This window comes from Sinocyclocheilus rhinocerous, unplaced genomic scaffold, assembly GCF_001515625.1.
Source record: "Sinocyclocheilus rhinocerous isolate Xijiao unplaced genomic scaffold, SAMN03320098_v1.1 scaffold2033, whole genome shotgun sequence".
Lineage (NCBI taxonomy): Eukaryota > Metazoa > Chordata > Actinopteri > Cypriniformes > Cyprinidae > Sinocyclocheilus > Sinocyclocheilus rhinocerous.
This window is the reverse complement of record NW_015635542.1, coordinates 169,248-194,063: the sequence shown is the minus strand read 5'-3', so window position 1 is coordinate 194,063 and position 24,816 is coordinate 169,248.

Here is a 24,816-nt window from a genome sequence, read left to right as displayed (position 1 = left end):
GAGGCAGCGCAGATCGCGCGTCTTATAAGTGAGTGGGAATTTACCGAACTTGGCACTTGCGGGAGTTAACACTGTATGCAATACCCGCCGCAACCTCACACCAAATTTCAGGCTGTGTAGATAGGCAAGCATATATACAAATCATTTAGTAAGCAGAAATCCGAAATTTACCTTAACATATTAAGTTAGAGGAAGATGCGACTGAATTGATGCTTGAAGAATGCGCTTCCAGCAGCCATGATAAACAGTTGGCGGTTAATGTTTTCTATGCACAATTTGATTTGATTGATGGAAATCAGGAGACCTATTACTCTCTATCCAATCACGTTGATGGATAAAAATAAAATTTAAAATAAGCATGTAACGACCACAAACGGAGGAAAATAGCGGAGTAAAAGTACCGATAAATCACTTAAAATGTATTCAAGTAAAAGTACACAATTTTTAAACTACTCAAAAAAGTACACTTACTGATAAAAACTACTTAATTACTGTAACGTGAGTATTTGTAATTCGTTACTTCACACCCCTGCTCTTTGCTAATGTTGGGATCAGAAGGAAGGCAACACAAACACTGTTTTCCCACAGCTTGGCACTGCACAGCATCTTGTTGTCTTCATAGCCATATTTATTGTTTGGTTTCTGCGTAGACCTGCACGTTTGCCTCTCTTGTAAATACTACATACACGAATCGGTGGCTGGGGCTAAACAGGCAGCGATGTCGAAGCAGGCATTTATCATCTTCTGTGGAGGCGGTGCTTATCCACACTATTACATCATAGAGTCGTACATTCCACAATTTAATCGTTTTGGCAGACTGCCTTTAATATAAGCTGTTTTTAGACTAACAGCAATGTTTTGAGTTCTGAAACTTACAGGATGTTCTTATAGTACAATGACCTCTTATATGTCAAAAGATCAAGGGAATTCTGGTTTCTCAGTTCATGACCCCTTTAAAGTGTAATACAGAAATGATATTGGCTTGTCTGTTTCATGGCATGGCTTTTAGAAAACTGTTCTGTGTCTGTTTCTTTTCATAACTGCTGACTTCAGAGCTCACAACCATGGCCATAGCCAGCTATGAGTCCTGACCTCGGTAAATGTTTCATGTTCAAACATAAAATGTGTTCTCTGAATGACTAATTTGCTGTTCAGAACTCCTCATATAGGTGTCTGCATGTATAATTCAGTTTAGATGGTTTGCAATAATGTTAAAATTATCCACCCCTAACCTATAGTAAAGTATTAAAAAATGTTGATGCAATAAATATGGTATGATTTTTAATGATCATCCCTCCAAAAGAGAGAAAACATCTTTCACAAACATCTACATGTCTGCCTCTTTTTAAAGTTTTTAGTGTATAAAATGAGTTGTATTTGTAGGGGTTATTATAGCACAATTCTTAACCCCACCCAGACCTTACTAAATTTCAAAGCCTGGCTAAGTCCATGCTCACAACAACATCACATTATCATATTAATTAAGTTATATTCTAATAGAGATTATTCTCTGCATTGATTGGATTATATAGAATTCATCAGTTAGGCCTAAAACATTCCTGAGTTAATGAGAAATTATTAAAAAATCAATTAAAAAGGTCATCACACAATACAGGATGAATTTTATGTCTAAATTGTATGTAAATGAGATGATATAACAATTCAGCAAGTTCTCACCATTCGTTTACCTCACAGATGTGAGACCTTTTCAGCATTACCCTTTTATCTCTATGGCATCACCTACTCATAAATACTCATTAAAGCCATTTGCCATAAGCCTTCAGCTCTACATGTTTAAAGCCTTGAGAGAAACATTTGTTGATTGGAGGATGATTAATTAAAACTAATCTGCGAGTGGGTTTTTCCACAGGCTGAGCCACGATATCTCATAAAAATAAAATATGGTGATGCATTACTTGCAAAATGGCAAACAGCTTTGTTTTCTCTTCAGGCATTTATTGGTATTATATGAAAGTTTAACAGCATCTTAAATTACATCTATAATCTCAGGGTGATTTCATTCCTGTATGGGTATTCGTAAAGTGTGTACACACACACACACACACAATTGTGCATTTGCATTGTAAGAATCCACCCGCCAGCCCAAAAAGTGGAATCCAGCGGCCTGGTCTAAGGTTTAATGCGGATTCGGTCTTTTACTTGCGCTTCTGAATTTTTCAGGATTTAGTTTAAATTTTAGTCTAGCTCCGTGTTCAATCTGACTCCAATTTCAAGTGATCAGTTTTTAATTAGAAATATTGCCTAAACTTAATGATCACAAATATTGATTGTATATTAATTTAGATATTTGATTATTCTGGGAATCCCATACCTTCAATTATTCGTTCATCAGGGACCCAATGCCGCTCAGAGATACACGCCCCGGGTTTGTGGTAAACTCACGCACACAAACTAGCCAGTCTGATCTTAGTCAGAGGGTGTAATAAGTTAGCTAATACCTTTTAGTCGGTTGCCTACTGCTCACTCTTACAAAAAGTGTATTTAATTTAGCCACTTCCAAGTCAGACTACCGGTCTAGTGGAGTCCATGCCTCGACGGGTCAGGGCAGTTTTGGCAGCAAAATGGGGACCAACACAATGTTAGGAAGATGGTCGTAATGTTATGCCTGATCAGTGTGTTTATATATATATATATATATATATAATTATTATATATATTTTTTTGGTTTCACCTTATTTTGATGGTCCCTTTAACACATTCTGTTGATTACAAGTAACATCTACTGACTCTCATTAGAGTGTTAGTAGAGTATTAATAGACTGGTAGGGTTAGGCTTAAAATAAGTTGACATGCACTTGCAAAGTTACTTATAGTAAGCAGAATGTCTGTTGGGACACCATCACAATAAAGGGTTAGCAGATATTAAGCAGACAGTCTACTAATACTCTAATGAGAGTTAGTTGACATGTAGGTGCAAAGTTACTTATAGTCAACAAAATGCTCAAAAGGGACCATCAAAATAAAGTGTTACCCTTTTTTTTTTTAGATGTACTGTGCAAATTATACAAAAACAGATTAGGTATCTTTTTCTATTTATCTGTCACACTAATGATGTCAAATTTGATAAATGTATTTATTATTGTTGTTGTTATTATGATGATGATTATTATTATTATTGTTGTTGTTGTTGCTGTTATTGTTTAATGTTTTTAATAGAAAGAAATAAGAAATATCACTTGAAAATGTATTAATTAAAAAAAAAAAATCCTTTGCACTTTTTGGCTGAATTGAATTATCATCAAAGTTGTGATCTCTCACAAGTCTAAATGAAACACCTTTATATTACAGTCTAACAGTGAATGTGTGTACTGTATCATGCATTTACCAGTTTATTATATGTGTGTTTCCTGCCTGTCTTTAATTTGACATAGAACTAAATGAACAATAAAATGCAAAATTCACTAAATGCAGAAAGTAGGCCTACATCAAAAGTAATGTTTTAGACATATTTAATCATTTCATTTATTATAAATACAACAACCACCTATTCAGTATTCAATGAACCTTAAAGGATCTGTAAACGTTTGTCTCTAAAGTCTTTTAAATGTGAAGAGGCTTGATTTTTTGTTTTTGTCAGTACCTTCATATTGTTTATTTTAACGCAGAGTGTGTGTATGTGTGTATTAAAACCACACTTACACTAACAAATACTTGGGAATACTAATGAAGTCATCTGCTCAAACATGAATTTTTATCCATTTTTCTTTGAGAATCTTTTTGTTCCAGGCCAGGCAGCCACATGCTGCTCAAATAAGTGGCTGAAAGAAGTGATTGTAATGTGGTAGCTGAGGTGATTATAATTAGCCTTCATCACGCCTCATCTCTCTCGTTGTCGGACGTCAGGTCACCTGTAATGTTGCACAAAAGTGTTTGACGCCTGATTTGCTTCCTCTTCATCAAACACCTCAGACAACCGGCCCACCAATCGGGTCAATCAGATGACGGGGCAGATGGCTGGTCATGCATGTGCTTTTGTTCCCGCTTTGTGGTGAGAGTATAATAGGGTACTTCTGTCTGTTCTGTATTCTGTATCATCACTTATTATAAGATGTCTGTCTCTCTCACTTGTGCTTTAATTCCAGTCCATTTTCTTCTCAAAAGTGATCACAGAGTGACCAATTTGACATCTTTTTTTTGTTTTTTTTTCTTCTTTTTCTTTTCATTGTCTCTGGTATTAAACGGCATAGCATAATTGTGTAATATGGTTGTGAGTCCTGTTTAGTGTGCTAAGTACTACGGATGCACATATATGCACATATATCGGTGGTATTTTGGTTATAGACTATCAGATTTAAAATAAATATATGCATAAATATATGCACACACACACACACACACACACACTTAGTCATTTAGCAGATGCTTTTATCCAAAGCGACTTGCAAATGAGGACAATAGAAGCAATCAAAACCAACAAAAGAGCAATAATATGCGAGTGTTATGACAAGTCTCAGTTAGCCTAATGCAGGACACGTAGCAAGGTTTTTTTTTTATATAATAAATAAAAAGAAAACAAGTAGATAGAATAGAAAAAGAATAGGGAATGCTAGTGTTAGATGGTATTTTTTATCATAAATAAAAAGAAAACAAGTAGATAGAATAGAAACGAATAGAGAAAGCTAGTGTTAGAGGCCTTTGTTTTTTTTTTTTTAAAGAAAACAAGCAGTTAGAAAACAAACAGAGTGCAAGTGCTAGAGGGATTTTATTTTTTATTTTTAAATAAAAAAGAAAACAAATAGATAAAATTGAATTAGAAAAGAGAGTGCTAGAGTTAGAGGGTCAAAAAAAGATGGAAGAGATGTGTTTTAGCCTTTTCTTGAAGATGGCAAGGGACTCAGCTGCTCGGATTGAGTTGGGCAGAGCATTCCACCAGGAGGGAACATTTAATGTAAAAGTCTGTGAAAGCTATTTTGTGCCTCTTTGGGATGGCATGACGCAAGCTTCTAGAGGGCACTTAAGTCTGAAGTAATGAATTTAGGTAAAGGGGTGCAGAGCCCGTGGTGGTTTTGTAGGCAAACATCAATGGCTTAAATTTTATGGGAGCAGCTATTGGTAGCCAGTGCAAATTGATAAACACAGGTGTGGTGTGCATTCTTTTCGGCTCGTTAAAGACTAATCTTGCAGCTGCATTCTGGATTAATTTTAGTTTGATAGAACTGGAAGACCTGCCAAGAAAGCATTGCAATAGTCCAGCCTGGACAAAACAAGAGCTTGAACAAGGAGTAGTGTAGTGCATATATATATATACAGTATACAATATGCATAAACACACACACACACACACACACATACAGTCAGGTCCATATATTTTTGGAAACAGGCACAATTTTTATTATTTTAGCTGTTGACCAAAACATATTCAAGTTACAGTTATACTGTACATTGAATATGGGCTTAAAGTGCACACTCTGAGCTTTAATTCAATGTTAAATGTTACTGAATATGCTAATTCCCTCTGTTTTTATATTTAGAGGACCCTTTCCCTCATCTAATGCTCACTTAAGTTTATCTTTAAAAACTCTAATTTAATAACACACTTAAATTATTTTTTTTGCAAATCTCAAAATTAATATATTTTTTAAAATACTGTACATTGTAATGTTGTGATGCCTAAAAATTGTAGCATTTAAAACTATTGCTTTCAGGTTTTAGTGTTTTATTAATTTATTTTTATTTAGACAAAATAGTGTAACATTTTAATATTGTAAATGTATTGGTTAATGGACATAACATGAAAATAATTTTCCAAACCACATTAAAAAAAAGTTTGTCACTATAGGCCATAATTTGTATATTGGTGCATACCTAAATATGGTGACACACAGGCTACGTTCATTCAGTCAGTGTTTGACTACAATATTTATGCTTTCTTGTGGTGCTTCCTTTATATCTCATTCTTCCTTGATAGGGTGCATGATTTACAGTAGATGTAACTAATACAATTCTGGAGTCATCTACTATAGACTTTCTTTTCTCTCACACACACTCTCTCGCTAAAATGGACTGATCTGGGATTTCACATGAAATTAGTCTCCATGATTAAAATTGTGCTGCCTGCAGAGATTTAACTCTGAAATTTTGAGATTCCTGGAAAGAGCTGGCAGGTCTTTTAGTACCTCTCACAAAAACAATTTCAGACCTTAATACACATGTAATCATAGGCCTAGAATATCCAGTGATGTTTTAAATAATCCGCTTTCTTTTTTTACGATCTGTCGCCTGAGCTGAATGATCGGTCTTGTTCTTTTGAGCTTATATGCTGCCTTTTTTTGTGACAAGATGATGCTTGAAAAAATCACCAAATTGTCTGCTAGAGTTTATTCTTTTACAGCCAGATTGATTTCTTGTTGTTTGAAGATTTTTCATCATTCAACCTGGGGAAGACTTTCAAACACTAAGAAAGAAGTAATGTAACGTGTGATGTCAAAGTACAAATTCTGCCTTCCATTCTGCAATGACCTCAAGCAATGAAAACCATCATTACCTCATACTTCATCCGCCCGGAGCTGCTTCCGTGTAGGACTGTTGGCGCAAGCTACATTAAAGTGATTATTACGTTTTGAATATGGATATTTTTTTTACAAAAACCTATCGATTCACTACAGGAGGCCTTTGTTCACCCCCGGAGCGTGTGAGACGCTTTTTTCTTTTAATGGATGGGCGCTTTTTATTTAACTTCTTTTGGACTGATGCGTGCAACACCCGTTGAGTGGCATTATACAACTTGAAAGATCAAAGACAATGTTTAATGTAACTCAGACTGGATTCATCTGAAAGAAGAAAGTCATATACACCTAGGATGGCTCTGGGGTGAGAAAAACACAACCTAATTTTCATTTTTGGGTGAACTAACTCTTTAACTAAATATTTACAGCAAACACTTGATGATATCTAAATACAGGGTTTAGTTTGTGATGTGTTAAATGAGGGCACAGGGCTAAATGTATGAATTAGATTACAGCAATATATTTTATATTTTTTTAGGATTAAAAGTTTCAGAGGTTAATTAAACATTTATATACTTACAATTTTCTTATAGTTTCATGTTGGAGTCAAACTTTTAAATATATATTCAGTGCAGTCCAGAAGTCTGAGACAACTAATGAATATGCTTCTATTTGCATTTTATAATTAAATACATGTTTTCCATTACAGAATTCTGTTTGTTATCAGCAGAGTAATTTGAGTATAAAATTGAACTGAAAAATTAACATTACTTTCTTAGCATTTGGTTTTTAAAGTATTTGCTTTAATTCAAGCTGCATGAACTGCACACTTTGTGTAAAATTATGTTTCCAGCATGATTTGAGATGTGCTTATTTGATTATTTACTTGGTTTTAAATGTTAAGGCAAACCTAGAAATAATATATATATATATTTTTTTTAGAGTTTGAACCCAGGATTTTCAATGGGGTCCCAGACTTTGGACATCGCTGCATATTACAATATATTTTGTACAACTGTTAGTTCTGGTCCTCAGATGCAATTGGTTTATTGGTGTTAAGATTAGTGAGTGAACTTTTCACTATTTGTATCACTCTGTCTGTATTGGTTCATTATAAGCCAGGCACAGCACTTTGCGGCTTTTGGATATAATGAGTAACACTTGTGTAATCATTTGCAGTAACAAATTAAAGTATGGATTTGCCTACAAATCCACACAAAATGAGAGCATGCATCTCTTCTTATAATCAGTGCATTAGGCATGAGTAATAATTATTCGTATTTTGGGTTAGATACAACTTCTTAGTAGAATCTTCCACAAATCCTTTCTTGTAATCTAGCAGCTCACTCTTATTGAAAGAACATTTACAGCTCATTTCACACTAAATACTCAAGTTGACTTAATGAACTCTAGAATTGCACATCTCTAAGGAAAAATGAGTGTTTGACTATAGAGAGAGAGGGGGAAGTGGTAGAATAGTAGGATAATGAGGAATAGAGTATGTTCAACTTGAATATATTAGCATGCCAGATCAGGGTAGGCGTCAGCTGAAGTCAGTGTGTCCTATGTCTACTATATAGTGTCCTATAGCTACTGTTTGCAATTTTTAAAGTCAAACTTAAAAAAAAAAATATACACAAAGAGTTCAGATAAGTGTTACTTAGGCCTAGGTGTTTAGAGATATATCATGTTAAACTGAGAGGCACATGATGCTCAATTATTCTTTATATAGTGGGAGTGAAATTGTAGTATTGATTTGGCTATGTTTACACTTGGCCTGTTTGGATGATTAAAACAAACCCTGGTGCGATTGCTACATTAGTGTGGTTTATTTGAATGAGTGTGAACGTTACCATCCGAACCCTGGTCCGCTTGCAAACAAACTCTGGTGCAGTCAGTGGTGGATAAAGCACCTGAAAACCACACTTGAGTAAAAGTATAGATATCTTACCAGAAAATTACTTCGGTAGAAGTTGAAGTAACCGTTTAGAATATTATTTGAGTAGCAAGATTGTGTTCAGTTTTAACTCTTTCTTCTATTTTGTATCTTGGGGTAAGAATAAGAATTCATCCTGTACTTAGTTTCTGTCATTCCAACATAAGAAAACATTTCTGGAATCTGCATCTGAAGTGGCATTTAGATGACGTGATGTCACAAGATGCGACCCTAAATGTTCAAGAATGCTCAAGAATACCTGTTTTTTCTTGTCATTGTTGTGATGTTTTCCATTCCAGTTCGGAACAGACGTCTGAACCTCGTCTCTTTGCAGCAGATCTTTGTTTGTTTGTATGACGGAGGAATTCCTGCTGCTGCGTACATACAACGAGCGCATTTAACCCAGCACACAAACATTGTTTTGGATGTTCAGCAAGTTCCGTTGCAAAATATACTTCATAAAAGCCCCTTGTTTTGTATTGTATCTTAATTCGGTCCTAAAAATAACAATGTGAACGCTAGTGAACCAGGACTAAATGTAGGCCTATCATTTTCTTTTTCGGTCCGGACCAAAAGAATGAAGAGAACCAAACTACAAGAGTGGACACACCCTAAAACTCACTATTTATATATAGCCTATTAACATATTAACAAATGTAGAGACTAGTATGAAACTATTAACTAATAGTTTGTTAATGATTTGTAAGTACTTTGTGTACTGATAATAAAGTGTTACCCAGAATTGAACTATTTTTTTTTGTATTTTACATAGATTTTTGTCTATGAAAATAACCTTTAATCACTATATCGTCATTTAATATTCATTTTAGTTCATTTTCATCTGCATGCAATTTGATGCAGTGGCAAATGAACAAGCATACTTTCAGCATAAGGGTTCTTTTTCTAAAATCTAGTCAATTGTAACAGGTGTAGTTTGAGAAGAAATCCTTTATGCAAACATCATAAAGTGTAAATCAATTACCCATTCGAGTGCACATGTAAATACACATTTGCGTTCCACACCTGGAGCATTACAAAGAGGCAGATTCAAAAGATAACCAGTTATACTCACTAATGCATTTTGCACTAATGAAGCAAAATGAAAATCAAACCGAAATAGAACTTCTAATCCAATTAATTATTGCAAAATAACACAGTACCCTATTTTATCCCTTAGATGATAAATACAAGACTGCACCAGGCTATTGCTTACTAAGAGATTGAGATCTTAGTTTTAAATAGAGAGAACCCGGTTTCTTTGAAAATGTCTCTCACTTTCTCCTCGCTGTTGAAAATCAAATTTGCTTATTGGATAAAAAAAAAATGCAACAAGCTCATTTTTGAAATCCCAGCTTTGTTGTTTTTACAGTCCTAATCTGTCATTTAGCAGGGAATTTATCAGCACACAATAAAGGCTGCTGGAAATTGATTGAAAGCCGTTGATCCCAGATTGCCACTATGCAACTTATTCAATGAAACCTCCTCTGGGGAAATGGGATTTTCGTTTAGGACTTATTGAAAACTACTGTCCATGCTTATTGCAGGATTTCAAAAGCCACACAGTGGAGATCATTTATGCTATATAACATGCATGAAGCGGCTGGAAGGATTATAACAATATTGCCAGTATTGCGAACGAACTAAATACGACACAAAGAAGATGATAACGAGACTGTGTAAAAGAAGAGACAAGGCCGCTCAGGGAGAGTGATTGATAATTGGATTTTCACAGGTCTGTGTTGAGCGGTTGATCACTGTCATCATGATGAGGTTTGTTTGTGTAATTGTGTAATGGCTGATTGATTGTGGGAGGCAGTGTGAGACACATAGACTGTTTTGTACTCTTGTGTGTGTGTAGTGGTTACAGAGTACAGTGGGTGAAAGTTCAGCCAGGGGAGATGAAGCAACTGCCGTTTGTTCTGCTCTTGTCCGAGTTTCCGCACAGCTCCCTCCACAAACACACCAACAACAAAATAACTTAAAAGCTTATTCTCCAACCAGGAGACAGAAACTGAGAGGAGAACAAAAGGGAGGGAGGGAATGAGACAGAAGAAGTACAAAGGATCCTGTGGGCTGAAATGAGGTGAAATCAAAAAGACAGAAGCTCACTCAGAACTTAGAAGTGAAGAAAACAACAGCCCACACAAATTAATATGTCTGCGCCAGTCTGTGGAAACAAACTTCATACCCAAATGCCTGATTATTATACGTTTGCAGAATGAACAAATGAACCTGTTATTTAAAAATGCTAACAGGTGCAGAAAATGAGTAGTAATTGAAAAATACATCATCTAACTTACATAAAATCCCTTTCAACCTATTTTTCTGCACCAGATCTACTCCTCTAATTTTAAAGAGGAATATGCTCTTATGTAAGGTTTGGAGTGAATATGACACATTTGAATGACGCCAGGCATCATCTATAGCTGTCAGACGGAGAAAATGTGTTCCCTTATATGAATGAAAAGATTTCCTGTTGAATATCCCATGATTTTTTTTCTATTTTTAGAAACAATTCTGTAACTTGATTTCATGGCTCCTTGGAATATTTTATTCTGATTGGTCAACTGTATCAAATAGCTTCTCTCTCGTATCACAACACTGGAATGTTTGATTAATCCAAAAGTTGGTTTGTTGCTGCTATCACCAACAGGTACAAAAAAAAAAGCTACTGTCATTGTCAAAGCAAACAAGACAGGGAATTCCATGCCTATAAGATAAAGAAGCCATTGAAGAACCAATTCACTAGACGTGCATAAGAAACCAATGAATTCTAAGCGTTTTCTTTTGAAGAGAGAAGCCTCTGTTTGTACTTTTGCAATCAGACTTTTACAAATCATGTAATACAGCGTTTCCTTTTTCCTTTTTGTAATTAGTCAGACTGAAGATTCTGACTGATGTGATTTTCAGATACATCACACTCATATAATTTTACTTTCTCCTAGTCCATTTTAATATTATGAATCATGAAAAGATATTTGTATAGCATTCTAAGGAACTTCCTATTCAAATTCATATTTACCTCTAAAATGTGGGGATATTTAACATCTGAGTCCAAAACTGGCTCATCCCAGTGCATATGGTAAGTAAAAATGTACTGTCCATAAATATTGTATAACTGGTCAGTAACTCTGACTTTCTGCTGTATAGAATAATTTTTGAATGACTACCATAAGCTTTCCTGTGATAACTTAAATCTTAAATCATCAGGAGTGGGCCACTGTGTGCCACATTTACATTCAAATGGGAATTGATCTACACAGAACCTAAACTTTAAAATGATCATCTAAATTCAGTCAGAGACTTTGAATAGGAATTGGTGTTTGTATATATTTATCTGGTTACATTGCTAATACCTCTCTAACGTACACAGCAGAACATTTCCTGTTCTTTCACACCATCAGAATAAACCCCATTGTTTGAGCCATTCAAGTTTAAGCTCTTATCACGGACATCATGTCAGCTTGACTTCTGTGGCATTTCAGTGCTTAGGTAGAGGGCTGCCTTATTGACCAAAGAGCAACCGGTCATACTGTGATAACCCAGTGTATTTCTGCACTCGCTCTTTCTTTGAGTATTTTTATTCCTCCCTCCCTCAAGCTCTTACTTCCTCTGTTTTCTCTCTCCTGTTTGCTACCTTTTACCCCTGACAGGAATTAAAGCTGGAGACAAGCTAAGCTTCCCAAGTGGGTCTCCATCATGGCCGGATGTGGCATGCTGAATAAGATGCTCTTGGCTTTTCCATGTCCAGACACTGCCCTACATAAAAGTCTGTCAAGCTTTTCTGACTCAAAAGTGCAAAACTGCAGGGGGGAGCACAATGGAAAATGTGGAGCACATCTTATTTCAAAGGCGAAAATTGAATTTCACAGTTTAAGCCATTGCCAAATGTATCTTTGGACAAAAGGAAAAAAGTGAGTCATAGCAGATAGGAAATATGTTGAGTTGAAAAATATATGTAAAAGTTAGTTTGAGATGGTAAATTGGTAGACAAAATACTGCCCTGACACATTTAATATGGAGATTCAGTTATCAACAGGTTGAATCTCATGTGCTGCAGATAAATTAACACATTGTTCTGTTAAATATAAATGTAAAATTTAAGGCTTTCTTTCACTTATAACAATATAGTGTGCATTTAACACACCTTACATAGCATAGTGTCAAGTATAACACAGTTCTGTTATCCTAAAAAACTAGTTGACTCTTAGAGGAGTTTAGAAATGACAGCAGCACCGTTCACCCTACACAACATGTCAGCTGCTTCCTTCAGTCTAGTCTTAGCCTCTCGTCAAGTCCACGGACAACCCATAACTATATTCACAGACCATCTGATGCATATTGCAGACAAAATTATGAGGGGCATGTGAAAGGAGAATGTAAGTATGTGAAAGCAAAAAATATATGCATGTGTAAGGTGAATGTATGTGTGTGAGAGTAGAAATGTATGCATGTGAAAGGAGAATGTAAGTGTGTGAAAGCAAAAATATATGTATGTGAAAGGAGAATGTAAGTGTGTGAGAGTGCCAGAATGAATTATGGCTTGTACGGCCCCTCATACAAAATGGCAAGTGCTTGCTGAAACCACCAGTTTCAATCTGATTGGCTGGTTTAACGCACATTCATTTTAATAAAAAAAAATCCTTATTTCCATGTTCACTTTGTAACAGTTACTTTACACAAATATTTTGCCATTGCATACTATAAATTGTTCACCAGATGCACTGACTTCATAAATTACAACAATAAAAATGACTCTTAATTTGAGTGTTTTTTTATGTTTTTGTAAAAAGACTCTTATTCTCATACAGGCTGCATTTATTTAATACAAAACGCAGTAACAAACCAGTAATATTGTTCCAACTAAATGATTCATGAATGACTAAATTATTATTATTATTATTATTATTCCAATTGAAAATAACTTCTTCTATTTTAATGGTTTCAACATGTATTTTCCCTCTGAAGGCAAAGCTTAATTTTCAGCAGCCATTACTCCAGTCTTAAGTGTCACATGACCCTTCAGAAATTATTCAGATATGCTGATTTCTTGCTCAAGAAACATTTTTTATTATTATCAGTCTTGAAAATTGTTGTGCTGCCTAATATTTTTTTTTTCTAAAGAACTGCATTTATTTGCAATGGAAATCTTTTGTAACATTATAAAAGACTTTACTGTCACTTTTGATTCATTTGTGTCATTGCTAAAAAAAAAAAAAACTACTGAAATTTCACCCTTGATTGTATTCCGTGTATTTATGTAAAGTGAGAGAAACAGAGAAAAAGAGATATTGAGTGAATAACCTTATAACATCTTAATTTCAGCAGAGCTTTCTTCATTATCCTTTTAGCATAGTCACTTGTTCGTAGCACTTTTTGATGACATCACAGGAAAGACAAATGAGTTTCTGTGGCAGCCTGACCCTTGCTTTATACACTCATTTTAATTCTAAACAAATCATCTTCAGAACAGAGGGCTTGACTGCACAGTATTCAACAGAACTAAACAGGACTGCTGAGACCACACGAACACAGACTGCAAGAACAAATCTGGGTTCAGGGAGGATTCAAGGTTGGCAGCAGATCCTAATAATGTGGTTCGGATGAGGTAAATGCAGACACGGCATAAAAAGAAGAGATGATTTGAAACTTCACTAGCCCTTTCTTTCTCTTCTGTTCTTTCCTTCTTTCTTAGCCCCTTTGTCACAGATATTACAGCACAAATGAACAATTCTAGTAAAACTGCTTTGCATGCCGGTTTGAATTTAACCTAGAATTACCCTATTTATATGTAATCGATGTAAATGACAGGACGCTGGAGACAATGTGACTCATTTCTGTTTGTAACTACAAACTCAAGTAATATTCTAATAGCATTTGTATGATTTGTATAAAACATTTCATTCTCACCAATCTGCAATATTAGACTACATTCAAGTATGTAACAAACTATGTTAGTCCAGTATTTTCAAACTAGAAACTAGAGGACAAGAATGAAAAAAAAAAAGTCCTTACATTTTAAGAAACTGAGGAAAAAAAAAAAAAAAAAAAAAAAACGGTGAGAACAAGGAGAAAATAATGGCTGGTTTCCTACAGCTCACAGGTGCTGTAACTAGAAATGAGCACTGCTGTTGAAAGATCTGCATAACAAAAAGTGGTAAAAACGAATATCCCAAGAGAGTGGTAGGATATCTCTGGAGTCTAGTGGGACAGAAATGAAAAGAACTGTCACAACAAAACCAGGTTGTCTTTCACTGAAATACACATTCACACAAAAGACCAGAGAAACAAATAAAGAAATACAGTATGCTTCAAAATGGTTGGTTTCACAGGGAACGAGGCCACTGCAACAATGCCATTCAAAGGAAATTGGGCTTATTTTGAGCAAACAAAACAGATGTTACATAGAAGCCGCTGAAGGACGTCAAAAACACACAACATGAATTCTGCTTTTAGCAGACACTAAATACACACATATACACACAAGTAACCCCATCTGCAGTCATCTGAGAGTTTAGAATTAGGGTTATGGTATTTTTGTATTTTGGGGTATCATTCAATCCTACTTACCAGAACAAGAATCTGCAATAAAAATGGGAATGATATCATGAGCTATCAACAGAGCACTTCCAGTTTTTGTGCTCCAATTATGCTTTTTGTTTGTGCTCAATTGTCTATTAAAGGTAGTTGTGCTGTAAAAACAAGTCTGTTAAATGTGTTCTTCATTAATTGTCACTGTTATTAACACAGTTATTATTATTTGTTTAGTTCGTAGTAAAGGAATTGTTAATTGCTTATTAGAAGTGAATATTTCTCACTTTACATTAGGTCACGGAAAATGGGAAAATGTCTTTAAGTGCTGTAAACCAGCCTTTAGTGAACATTAATTGCATTCATATTCAGTGTTCCTTAAAATGCTTACAGATACAATAAGGACACACACACATACAAATTTAGTCAAATTTGAATGCTTTTTCAGTTACGTAAATTGGGTGTCTACATTCCATCTCCGTTATCACGAAACACAACAAAAACAGCTCCGATCACTTCGTCCTACATTCATCGGTTAATGAAGTTTGCAAATGCTGCAAATAAAGATGTTGCTGTCGGCCACTTCAGAGTTCCTGCTGCCGGTGCAAATGCAACCAGGAAAACGGCCCTAGGGGGAAATTGGTTCTCTAGGAACCACCATGCTGGCTAGTTCCTAGAACTAGAACTTTCTGTTACTTAATCTAGAATGAGTACTATTTCTGGTTAATAAGTTGTTAACAAAGCATTATCTAACACAATGAAGAACTCACTATATAGTATTGTATACTTATTATAAAGTGTTACCAAATTCTTTATAAGTGAAAAATAAAGTCTGAAGTTAGAGCCGTGGCAGATGTCTTTGTCCGTTTCTTCTTGATGTTTTGTGTGGATTGGTACAACAGTTAGCTAAAGCTTGAATTATTGTGAAAACCCTGTCTTTTTTCATCTCTTTGTTCAGTTGTAAGTGTAACCATGCAAGGTTTATGTTGATGAGTTTATAAAACAAATATTTGATTTATAAATTTTATTGCATATGCACAAAATGATGTAAATGTACAAGGTAAACAATTTACTTGATTTTGTTGAATGCTGATACATGTTTAAAATCTAAAATGTTTGAATATTTGATGTGATTGTGCAGGTTTTTAACAAATATATCGGTCGACTAAATTAAGATGACATTTCATGAAAATTAGGAAATTTTGATATCTGCGGGATATTGACATAAACAGCCTGTGTAAAAGCTGTTGAAAAGCTTGCAGCTGAATGTTGGGGCTATGTGACAGCTCAGATATGCTGGCATGTGTTTGTGTGTCTTGAGCCTTCACCTCGGTCCTTTGCCACCCCTCCCTTCCCGCGTTCACGTCACAGGTACTCTAGGGATGTTTGAATGGAAAGGTTGGATGAGTTTCGTGCTGAGCATTCATTAGTAGGATTAAATCAAGAGACGGGGCGGCAATGAACTCTACCCACATATTTTCACATCTCTGCTGCTCTGATAGGTGCTCTATCACAGATGTCTTGTAATTTTATTTGATAAATGATTTGAAAATCCCATTTGGAGCTCAAAATATTGTATGTTATTAGGAAAATAGGCCGAATAAAAAACGACTCCCTGTCATCCACTCTGCATATTGTGTATGCTAATGTTAACGTGAGGTTGTCTGAAGGTGGTTGAAGGCCGGGTACAGCTCTCACTCTCTGCCTGCTGTAGTTGATTTTACTGCTCTTGCCAGTTTATCAATAGACCCTCTATGTGTGTGTCTCACTATTTTTCTTTTATTTCCCATTAGGCAGTAAACAAGCCGTGGTAATCAATCAATAGGAATTGACCTTTTTTCATTTCCACCACGTCACATGGCACACAGGACACATTAAATATGGAGGAAATACCGATATTCCAGTCGCATGACACAAATTACATACAGTAGTGATGCTTAAAGGAATGCTAATACTCCCTTCCCACATGTAAACGTGGATAAATGGATGGATGGTATTGTGGGGGATTTCAGCTAAATGAAAACGATGGATATGTTTCTTTTTTCCCCCACAAACAAACAACAAATAAAAATAGGGCTTACGATGGATAACCTATCACGTAGGGCAGAAAGCATTTTATCTAAATGCAATTGTTCTCAGAAAACAAATTGAACACGTCAATACTTTTATAGTGACTTTAAAATGTTTCATCCATTATTTCAGTGACACTATAAGTGTCTGCTGTAAAGGGTCAGGCAGCACAAGAAACCATTCATTTTTAGTCATCAAATTTTATGTGCTGTACAAATACTTTTATTTTATGCACTTGTAAAGTTACATGACCCAAAAATAAAATTATGCAGTGTGTTTTGTAGCTTTCAAAAGCTATAATTTATATTTTTTTATGGTATTGTTTTAAAACAATGGTAAAGCACAAAACATTACTTTTTTAAATATATAATTTAAAAAATTGTTGCTTTCAAGACTGTTACTAGACATTCTTGCATTTTCAACAAAACCATTTTATTAGCTATATATCTATATTAGCCAACTACATAACATTGCTTTGATGACATATTTTAGGTCAGCACAATATAACAGCAATGTATACACAAATCCAAATGTTTACATTTGCAAGACAAGTTTGTCAGTAGAGCAAGTGACAGTTCCGTCAACTGCCAGAAACTCTCCCATACTGTCCCCAGACCATTGGGTAAGCCTTACTGATGCCCACATGAAAAAATACTATAGTAATTTATAGTAAATACTATAGTGTTTTTGAACCACTATTGTAACGTGTATTATACTGTATATGTTATAGTATTCACAACACTTTGTTAATGAATGCTACAGCATACTGTATTAACTATAGCGAACTGATAAACTGTAATAAATACTGTAGTATTTTTTTGTTTTTACTACAGCAAACTGTAGTGTATTGTAGTATAATATACCCTATAGTTGTAGAAAACTTAGTACAGTATTGGGTAAAGTAATTTGTTTATATTACTATAATTGTTATATTACCACAGAAACTATAGAATTACCACAACAAATTAATTCAAGTACTTTATAGCATGGTTCAAAAATACTATAAAGTATTTTCTATAAATTACTATAGTATTTTTTTCATGTGGGTGAGTTCAGCATCTGTTAGAACTCAGCAGATTGTTCAAATTCTCACAATTCGTCCCTTTCTCATGAACACATGCACTTGAATTTCACACTACAGGGAAAGTCTGCAGCTGCACTCCAGTCCTGAGTAATCCTGTACATTTTCATAGCCCCAGAGAGCATCAAAAATCAACTCCCACTCTCTTGCTCTCACTTTAATGCGTGTTTATGTGTTGTTTTTACGAAGGCATTTGCCATTATGATTCAGCTGCCAAGTGTTAAACCATTCTCTATTATCATATAAATAAGATCTTGCTATGTAAGAACAGGGATGCACACGTACACAGTGAGCAATAAAATCTCAGATAAATGCAGCTAAATTCTTTATAAATGCAAGGAAAAGTCTGAGGTTGCAGCAGTGGCAGATGATTGTCCTTTTGAATAATATTGGAACAACATTAATAAAATCTGTACTTTTTTGAAAACCTAGTAAATGTTTTTTTTATTGGTCAATTAGATTGTCAACTCAAAATGCAGAAACTAGGGCTGAGCAAGTTAACGCGTTAACGCATTAATTGATTAACGCCGACAATTATTTTATCGCGCGTTTTTATTATTATGAAAGTCCGTTGCTCACTGGCTCTGAATGCACACACAGACAAAACATGGGTCACAGGAGGGGTGGGATGTAGGCTACTGGCTTGGGATGAGCGTCATCACGCGTCTCAACCAATGAGAGCATATGGGGTGGACCTAAAGCTAACAACTTCATAAGTGGGAAATAGTAAATTTCCGATAGCATGTGAAGACAGCAGAGAAGCGCTCTCGCTCAGCACAGTGAAGTGATTTGTTTTGTTAACTTTGTGGTTTATTATTTTGAGTCGTTTGGGACGCGGCAACACACGGCCCTCTAACAATATATTGCTTTACAGATCTATCGCTTTTGCCGCTCAGAAATGTTCACGCAATCATGCTGCACGCATCAGAAGTTCAGTGCTCCGACACTACTCTGGCCCACCTCTTCCAACCGAGCCAGTGACGGCTAAACGGACCGCGCCCGAGCGAGGCACGGAGCGATCACACTAGTCAAACGAACCGTGATTTGGGGGTCAAACGCGCTCGGGCACGATTAAGATTGCCTAGTGTGAGTACTTATTATCCCGCACACACCAGTCTCTACCCGCCCGCACCCGCACTCGCCCATCAAGTGTGGTCCCGCGCCGCACTCTGCTGCGTTGGGTCCCGCGATAGTGCAGGTCTCTAAGGTGCCTATTATAATGTTATGATCGAGGCTCTGGACTCTGAGCATAACTTGTTTTTCTATAACAAATTATAAAATATTTTAACTGCTACTATGTAAAAGGAATACTGCTGTAAAAAAAGCACCTTATTTGTTTAAAGTGTTTGCAAACCAAATGTTATTGCACATTTGCTCATATAGCAGTACTTTTAAATGAAAAACTGCACAATACACTATACTTTTGAATTCATTATTGAATTTTGTGCATAACAATGCGATTAATCGCGATTAATCACAGAAAATCATGCGATTAAAATTGTAATCGTTGCCCAGCACTAGGGCTGCACGATAAATCGCATGCGATTGCAGAAAAGCTAGTTCATGCATTCATGACCTCTAGACTGGACTATTGTAATGCACTGCTAGGTGGTTGTCCTGCATCTTCAATAAACAAGCTACAGGTAGTCCAAATTGCAGTGGCTAGAGTCCTTACCAGGTCAAGAAAATATGATCATATTACCCCAATTTTACAGTCTCTGCACTGGCTACCTATTAAGTTCCGTATCAGTCACAAATTATTATTACTTGCCTATAAGGCCCTTAATGGTTTAGCTCCTGCGTACCTAACTAGTCTTCTACCACGCTACAATCCATCACGCTCCCTAAGGTTGCAAAACTCTGGACTTTTGGTAGTACCTAGGATAGCAAAGTCCACTAAAGGAGGTAGAGCTTTTTCGCATTTGGCTCCCAAACTTTGGAATAGCCTTCCTGATAATGTTCGGGGTTCAGACACACTCTCTCTGTTTAAATCTAGATTAAAGACATCTCTTTGGCCAAGCATTCAAATAATGCATCTCATAATCTTGTACTGCAGTTATATCTGATCAAATGCACATTATTATTCTTTAGCTTGGGTTAAACAAATCAATTTTGCTTGGTTGGAACAGCAGCTACGCTAATTATGTCTCTATTTCTTTCTCTGTTTTTGCCACCGCATGGTAACTAAGATTTACACAAGCTTCAGTCTGGATCCAGGACACCTGAGAAGAGATGATGCCAACCCCTCAGAGGACCTCAGATGATGCCAACCCTGAAACAACATACAGAACTACCACATTTTGCTATAAGTTTGATTGCATCATATAATAATTGCTGTTAATAGTGTTCATCGTCTGTTTGATTACGTCTTTGATTTTTTCCGTACATTTCTGCCATATGTATACATTAACTGACAGTCACCACTGATAAGCTACCACTAAATATTGTAGAAACCTAATTTGCTGTAAAGTTGCTTTGCAACGATTTGTATCATGAAAAGCGCTATACAAATAAACTTAAACTTGAATTGAATAGTAGAAACACCTGAAAGGTTGGGTAATCCAGAGAAGTGGGGAGTAACTGCAAATTTAACAGCAAAATTTGTCTGAATACGTAATTTAACGTGATGCATATTTATGGGTTTATTTTTGTGATAACAACTAGCGTAGCATTGCTGAAACTGAGCAGCAGATTCAATTCCCAAAATGCTTTTTTTTTTTTTTCCTGCACTGATACATGAAGAATATGCTGTATGTTGCTTGACCCAAAAAGCAATTACTACACAAATGGCAGTGGAGTGGCTCCCTACAAACACCATACATTACAAATGTTTAAAGTTACATCTTGCATGTTAATGTACATTTTACTAGCTAATTACTTGTGAGAGATTCAGTATTTGCATGTTTTCTGTGATTTTCTTTGTGATTTTCTATTGCAAGATATACTCATTATATTTTGATAGCTGGACTTATTTTAATTCAGTAATTCCACATTAAATGTCCTCTCCCCTAGAACAACTGGTCATTTCAATTTTAATGTTTCATACTGTCTGATTCCAGGAATCTCAAATCAATGTCTTAAAATAAAATTAAAAAATAAAAGAAATGGTATCATTACAAATTTCATAAGGACTTGGAGAGAAAATTATAGCTGAGAAACAACACAGTCAATGACCTCTTTTATGTGTGTCTATAATAAATCTTTCCTTTAGCAGAGTCTTGATAAAACACATTTCAAACACATTACTTGTTATCTCGAGGCTCGAGGCAATCATTCTCCATGAGACTATAAATTCGAACTAATAGATCTCACAAACTCTCCTCCTGTACAAGTTATAAGTTCCATCCACCTTGATGAATATAATGTTACAAATGCTACCAAAAATACATTAATTCTGAGGTCATATGAGGGATGCCAGTGGGAATCAAGATAATAAAAATTTATGTTGATAACGATGGTAGGCTCTGGGCATTTTTGTCTCGATATGGATAAATATAATATCACAGAAATAAACGTGACAATAGCTAGTTAGTGCATGTCAATAATAAGTCTGCATGTCCTGTAGATCTCTGTGTGAATGAGCGGCATATTTTTGTCTACTACACAAACAGGAACACACATGATGCTCACAGTGTTTTCAGTGTCTGCTTTCTCAATATATGAGGACATGAACACATAAACTTCATCTCCAGAGCTACTCTGAGAGTCACTTCCCCAGCATTTTACTATTTACTTTAAGAAAAACTACTATAAAACGCACACAAAAAAATTATGATGGAAATATATTACAATTGTATACTACCTCTCAAAGTAATAACAATATTATTTTAAGGAATATTATACAAACAAGATATTTTTCATCCTTTTTCATGCAGTTTTGTTGTGCAGCATCTTATTTGACCAAAAAAAAAAGTTTTGTTGTAAATTAATTGTTATATTTTCATTTGATTATACATAAAAACACTTAAAAGACTTTAATTGTTAAATGAAATTGTTGAGGGTTTTATTATTATTATTTCATTAGACACAATTCCTGATGATAAGTGACAAAGTCATAAAACACAAGATCCAGAAAAAAAAAATGGAATGGAATTTCACTAAATTAAAAGGTAACTAACTCTGTTGAGTTTAATTGTGAACAAACAAGATATGGAGTGAATTACATAAAAGAAAGAAATCTTAGCATGGATCTTTAAATGTATCCAGATTAATCTCTTCTTAGAAAGCCAATGAAAATTGACTGGAATAGACATTATTTGGGATTTTCAGGAGCTGGACAAAATAGGTTGGGTGCAAAAATGGGTATAAATTCACTCTTCACCTTGTATAATTAATCTCTTCGATGTCATTGTTGTAGTGCCAGGATTTTAATTTTCTTTTGCAAAAAAATAAATACTTAGAAAACAAAACTGAATTGAGCTAAAGCTGTTTATCTGAGTCGTAAAGCACTGTTTTTAACAAATTTAACAAGTTTATGTCCACTCACACACACACACACACACACATAAAAACATTCACAAGATGTACACAAGCTGACAGTACAGCCTCTTATCCGAGACAGCAGCTTGAATTGAGTGTGTTCTCTCATGTTCTCAGAGATTCAGATGTGTTTGTCATGCATAATTGCTGCAAAAGAGGTAAACAAGGTCAGTTTATCTCAAAACGCAGAGACAGATGTTTATATGATTATGAGTGTGTGACAGTTGAGAATGTTGGATGGATGGTTGACTATGTGTGTGTGCATGGATAGGTTTATATTAGAGAAGGTATGTGTGTATGTGTAGGTCTGTTTGTGTAAGAATTCTTTCAATTCTGCACATTGTAACACTATGTTCTATATTCATAGGCAGGAATAAAGCCCCTACGGCCCATCTGTGAGATGTAGATACTTGCAGCTGTGTAGCTACAGATTGTAGCAAGAGGTTTTTATCACATCTTCAATCAGATAAGACAATAGAAACACTATGATAGTTTGCTTGCGAACCTCTCAGGCAGAAATGTGTCCTAACCCAGTGGTTATCATTAGGACAGTTTCTTTTGAATATAATTGGAAATTATATTAAATGTAGGTCTAAGTATGAGGAGGATGTTCATTTCATCCCATCAATTCTTCCAGCATCCCTTTATTCAAGTGCATTTTATTATGTATGAATATCTGTGATCTTTATTGGTTGGGTAATGTAGAGCTGCTTAACTTGCATTTGTTTTTAAAACTACTTCTTAGCCTCAAAATTGAAAATTCAGCACTGTCAAGATGTCTTTTCTACCAATATACTACCAATATTTTGCAACAAGAGTAGCTGAACAAACACATCAATATCCATCAAGCACACAGACAGCGGAGTAAACACTGACACAAACACACAGGATTTTTTTTCCATCCATTTTCTTTCAGAATCTGGATAGTGTGTTTGTCATGCTGAAGTTCATTATACGGTGCTTTTTCCTGGAAATCTCTCTTGTGTGAGCATCTTTTGGACCTCTTCAGCTGAAATGCTTCTCCTTATGATAGTAATAGGACACAAAAAGCATAAGAGTGATGACAAAAGTCAGCATGAAAAGAAATTCATCTGTTTTATAAATGAATGTTGTAGATCTTATTGTGAACAATTCATTCATATGAAGCACTTCTCTCTGGTAACATATATGCCAGACTCCAACCATTTAGTTTGCTTAAACCCTGTCCATTTCTTACAATAAACTACAAACTTGCTTTCAGATCTGCCTTCAGGATAGAACCCTCCATACATTTTAATTTTTATTTATTTATTTTGTGATAATCACTTTCTCTCAGATATACGGCACAACACGGAAGAAAAGATCTGTCGCTACTTGTTACACTTTGACTTTAAGGGCCAGATTTACTAAACAGGGCAAATTAGCATTAGAGCGCAATTCCATAAAAACGCTGATGGGAGGGGAAAATTCTGCGGCTGATTTACTAACAATGCGCACATTAAAGAACACAGATCTACAGAGCGCAATCTACCAAGAGTAGCGCAAATTACTGCCTGACATGCTTTTTTTGGGTGTTAAAGAATGGTGCAAAGACCAGTAATTTGACAAGCGCAAACGTAAATCACGTTGCGTGATCCATTTTAATACTCTCCTCCCATAAATGTTGTGTCTGAAGAGGAAACTCCTATAAATGCATATTCAATAAGGTCAGGCGCAAAAATAACTGTGTCCATGGCTTCACGCCTTTTCAGCGCTACTTTTTCCTCTGTGCGTCTTTAGTAAATCCTGGCAGAACTAATTTATCGCCAAAAGACGGTTTGCGCTGGCGCGAAACTGTTTATGAGCTCTAACTGGGTTAGATTATTAGTAGCCACAAGCTATTAATTTTTATTACTAAGCTATTTTTATTTAATATTTATTAGCTATTATTATTATTATTTCGGTGTATGTCTCACCGAAACATGCTTGAAAAAAAAATCAATCGGTTCACGCCGTGCAGAATCAATATTTTAAAGTTTCTGTTCCTGCATTCCTCTTACCGTTCCGAAACTGGTTCGTGTAGAAGAAATACCGGTTCCCTTTCATGGGAACTTCGAACTGCGTCCTCTAGGGGTCGCTATTGGGAACGCCTCGTCGTGACCCGTGTCTGAAGCATACATTGAAAAAACACCAACTCGTTGGCCGGCGACAGCCATGACGTCACTACCGGTGCGACTACAGTATAAATAGGCGCCGGGAGCACACATCATTCTCTTCTTCGTCTTCACTGACCG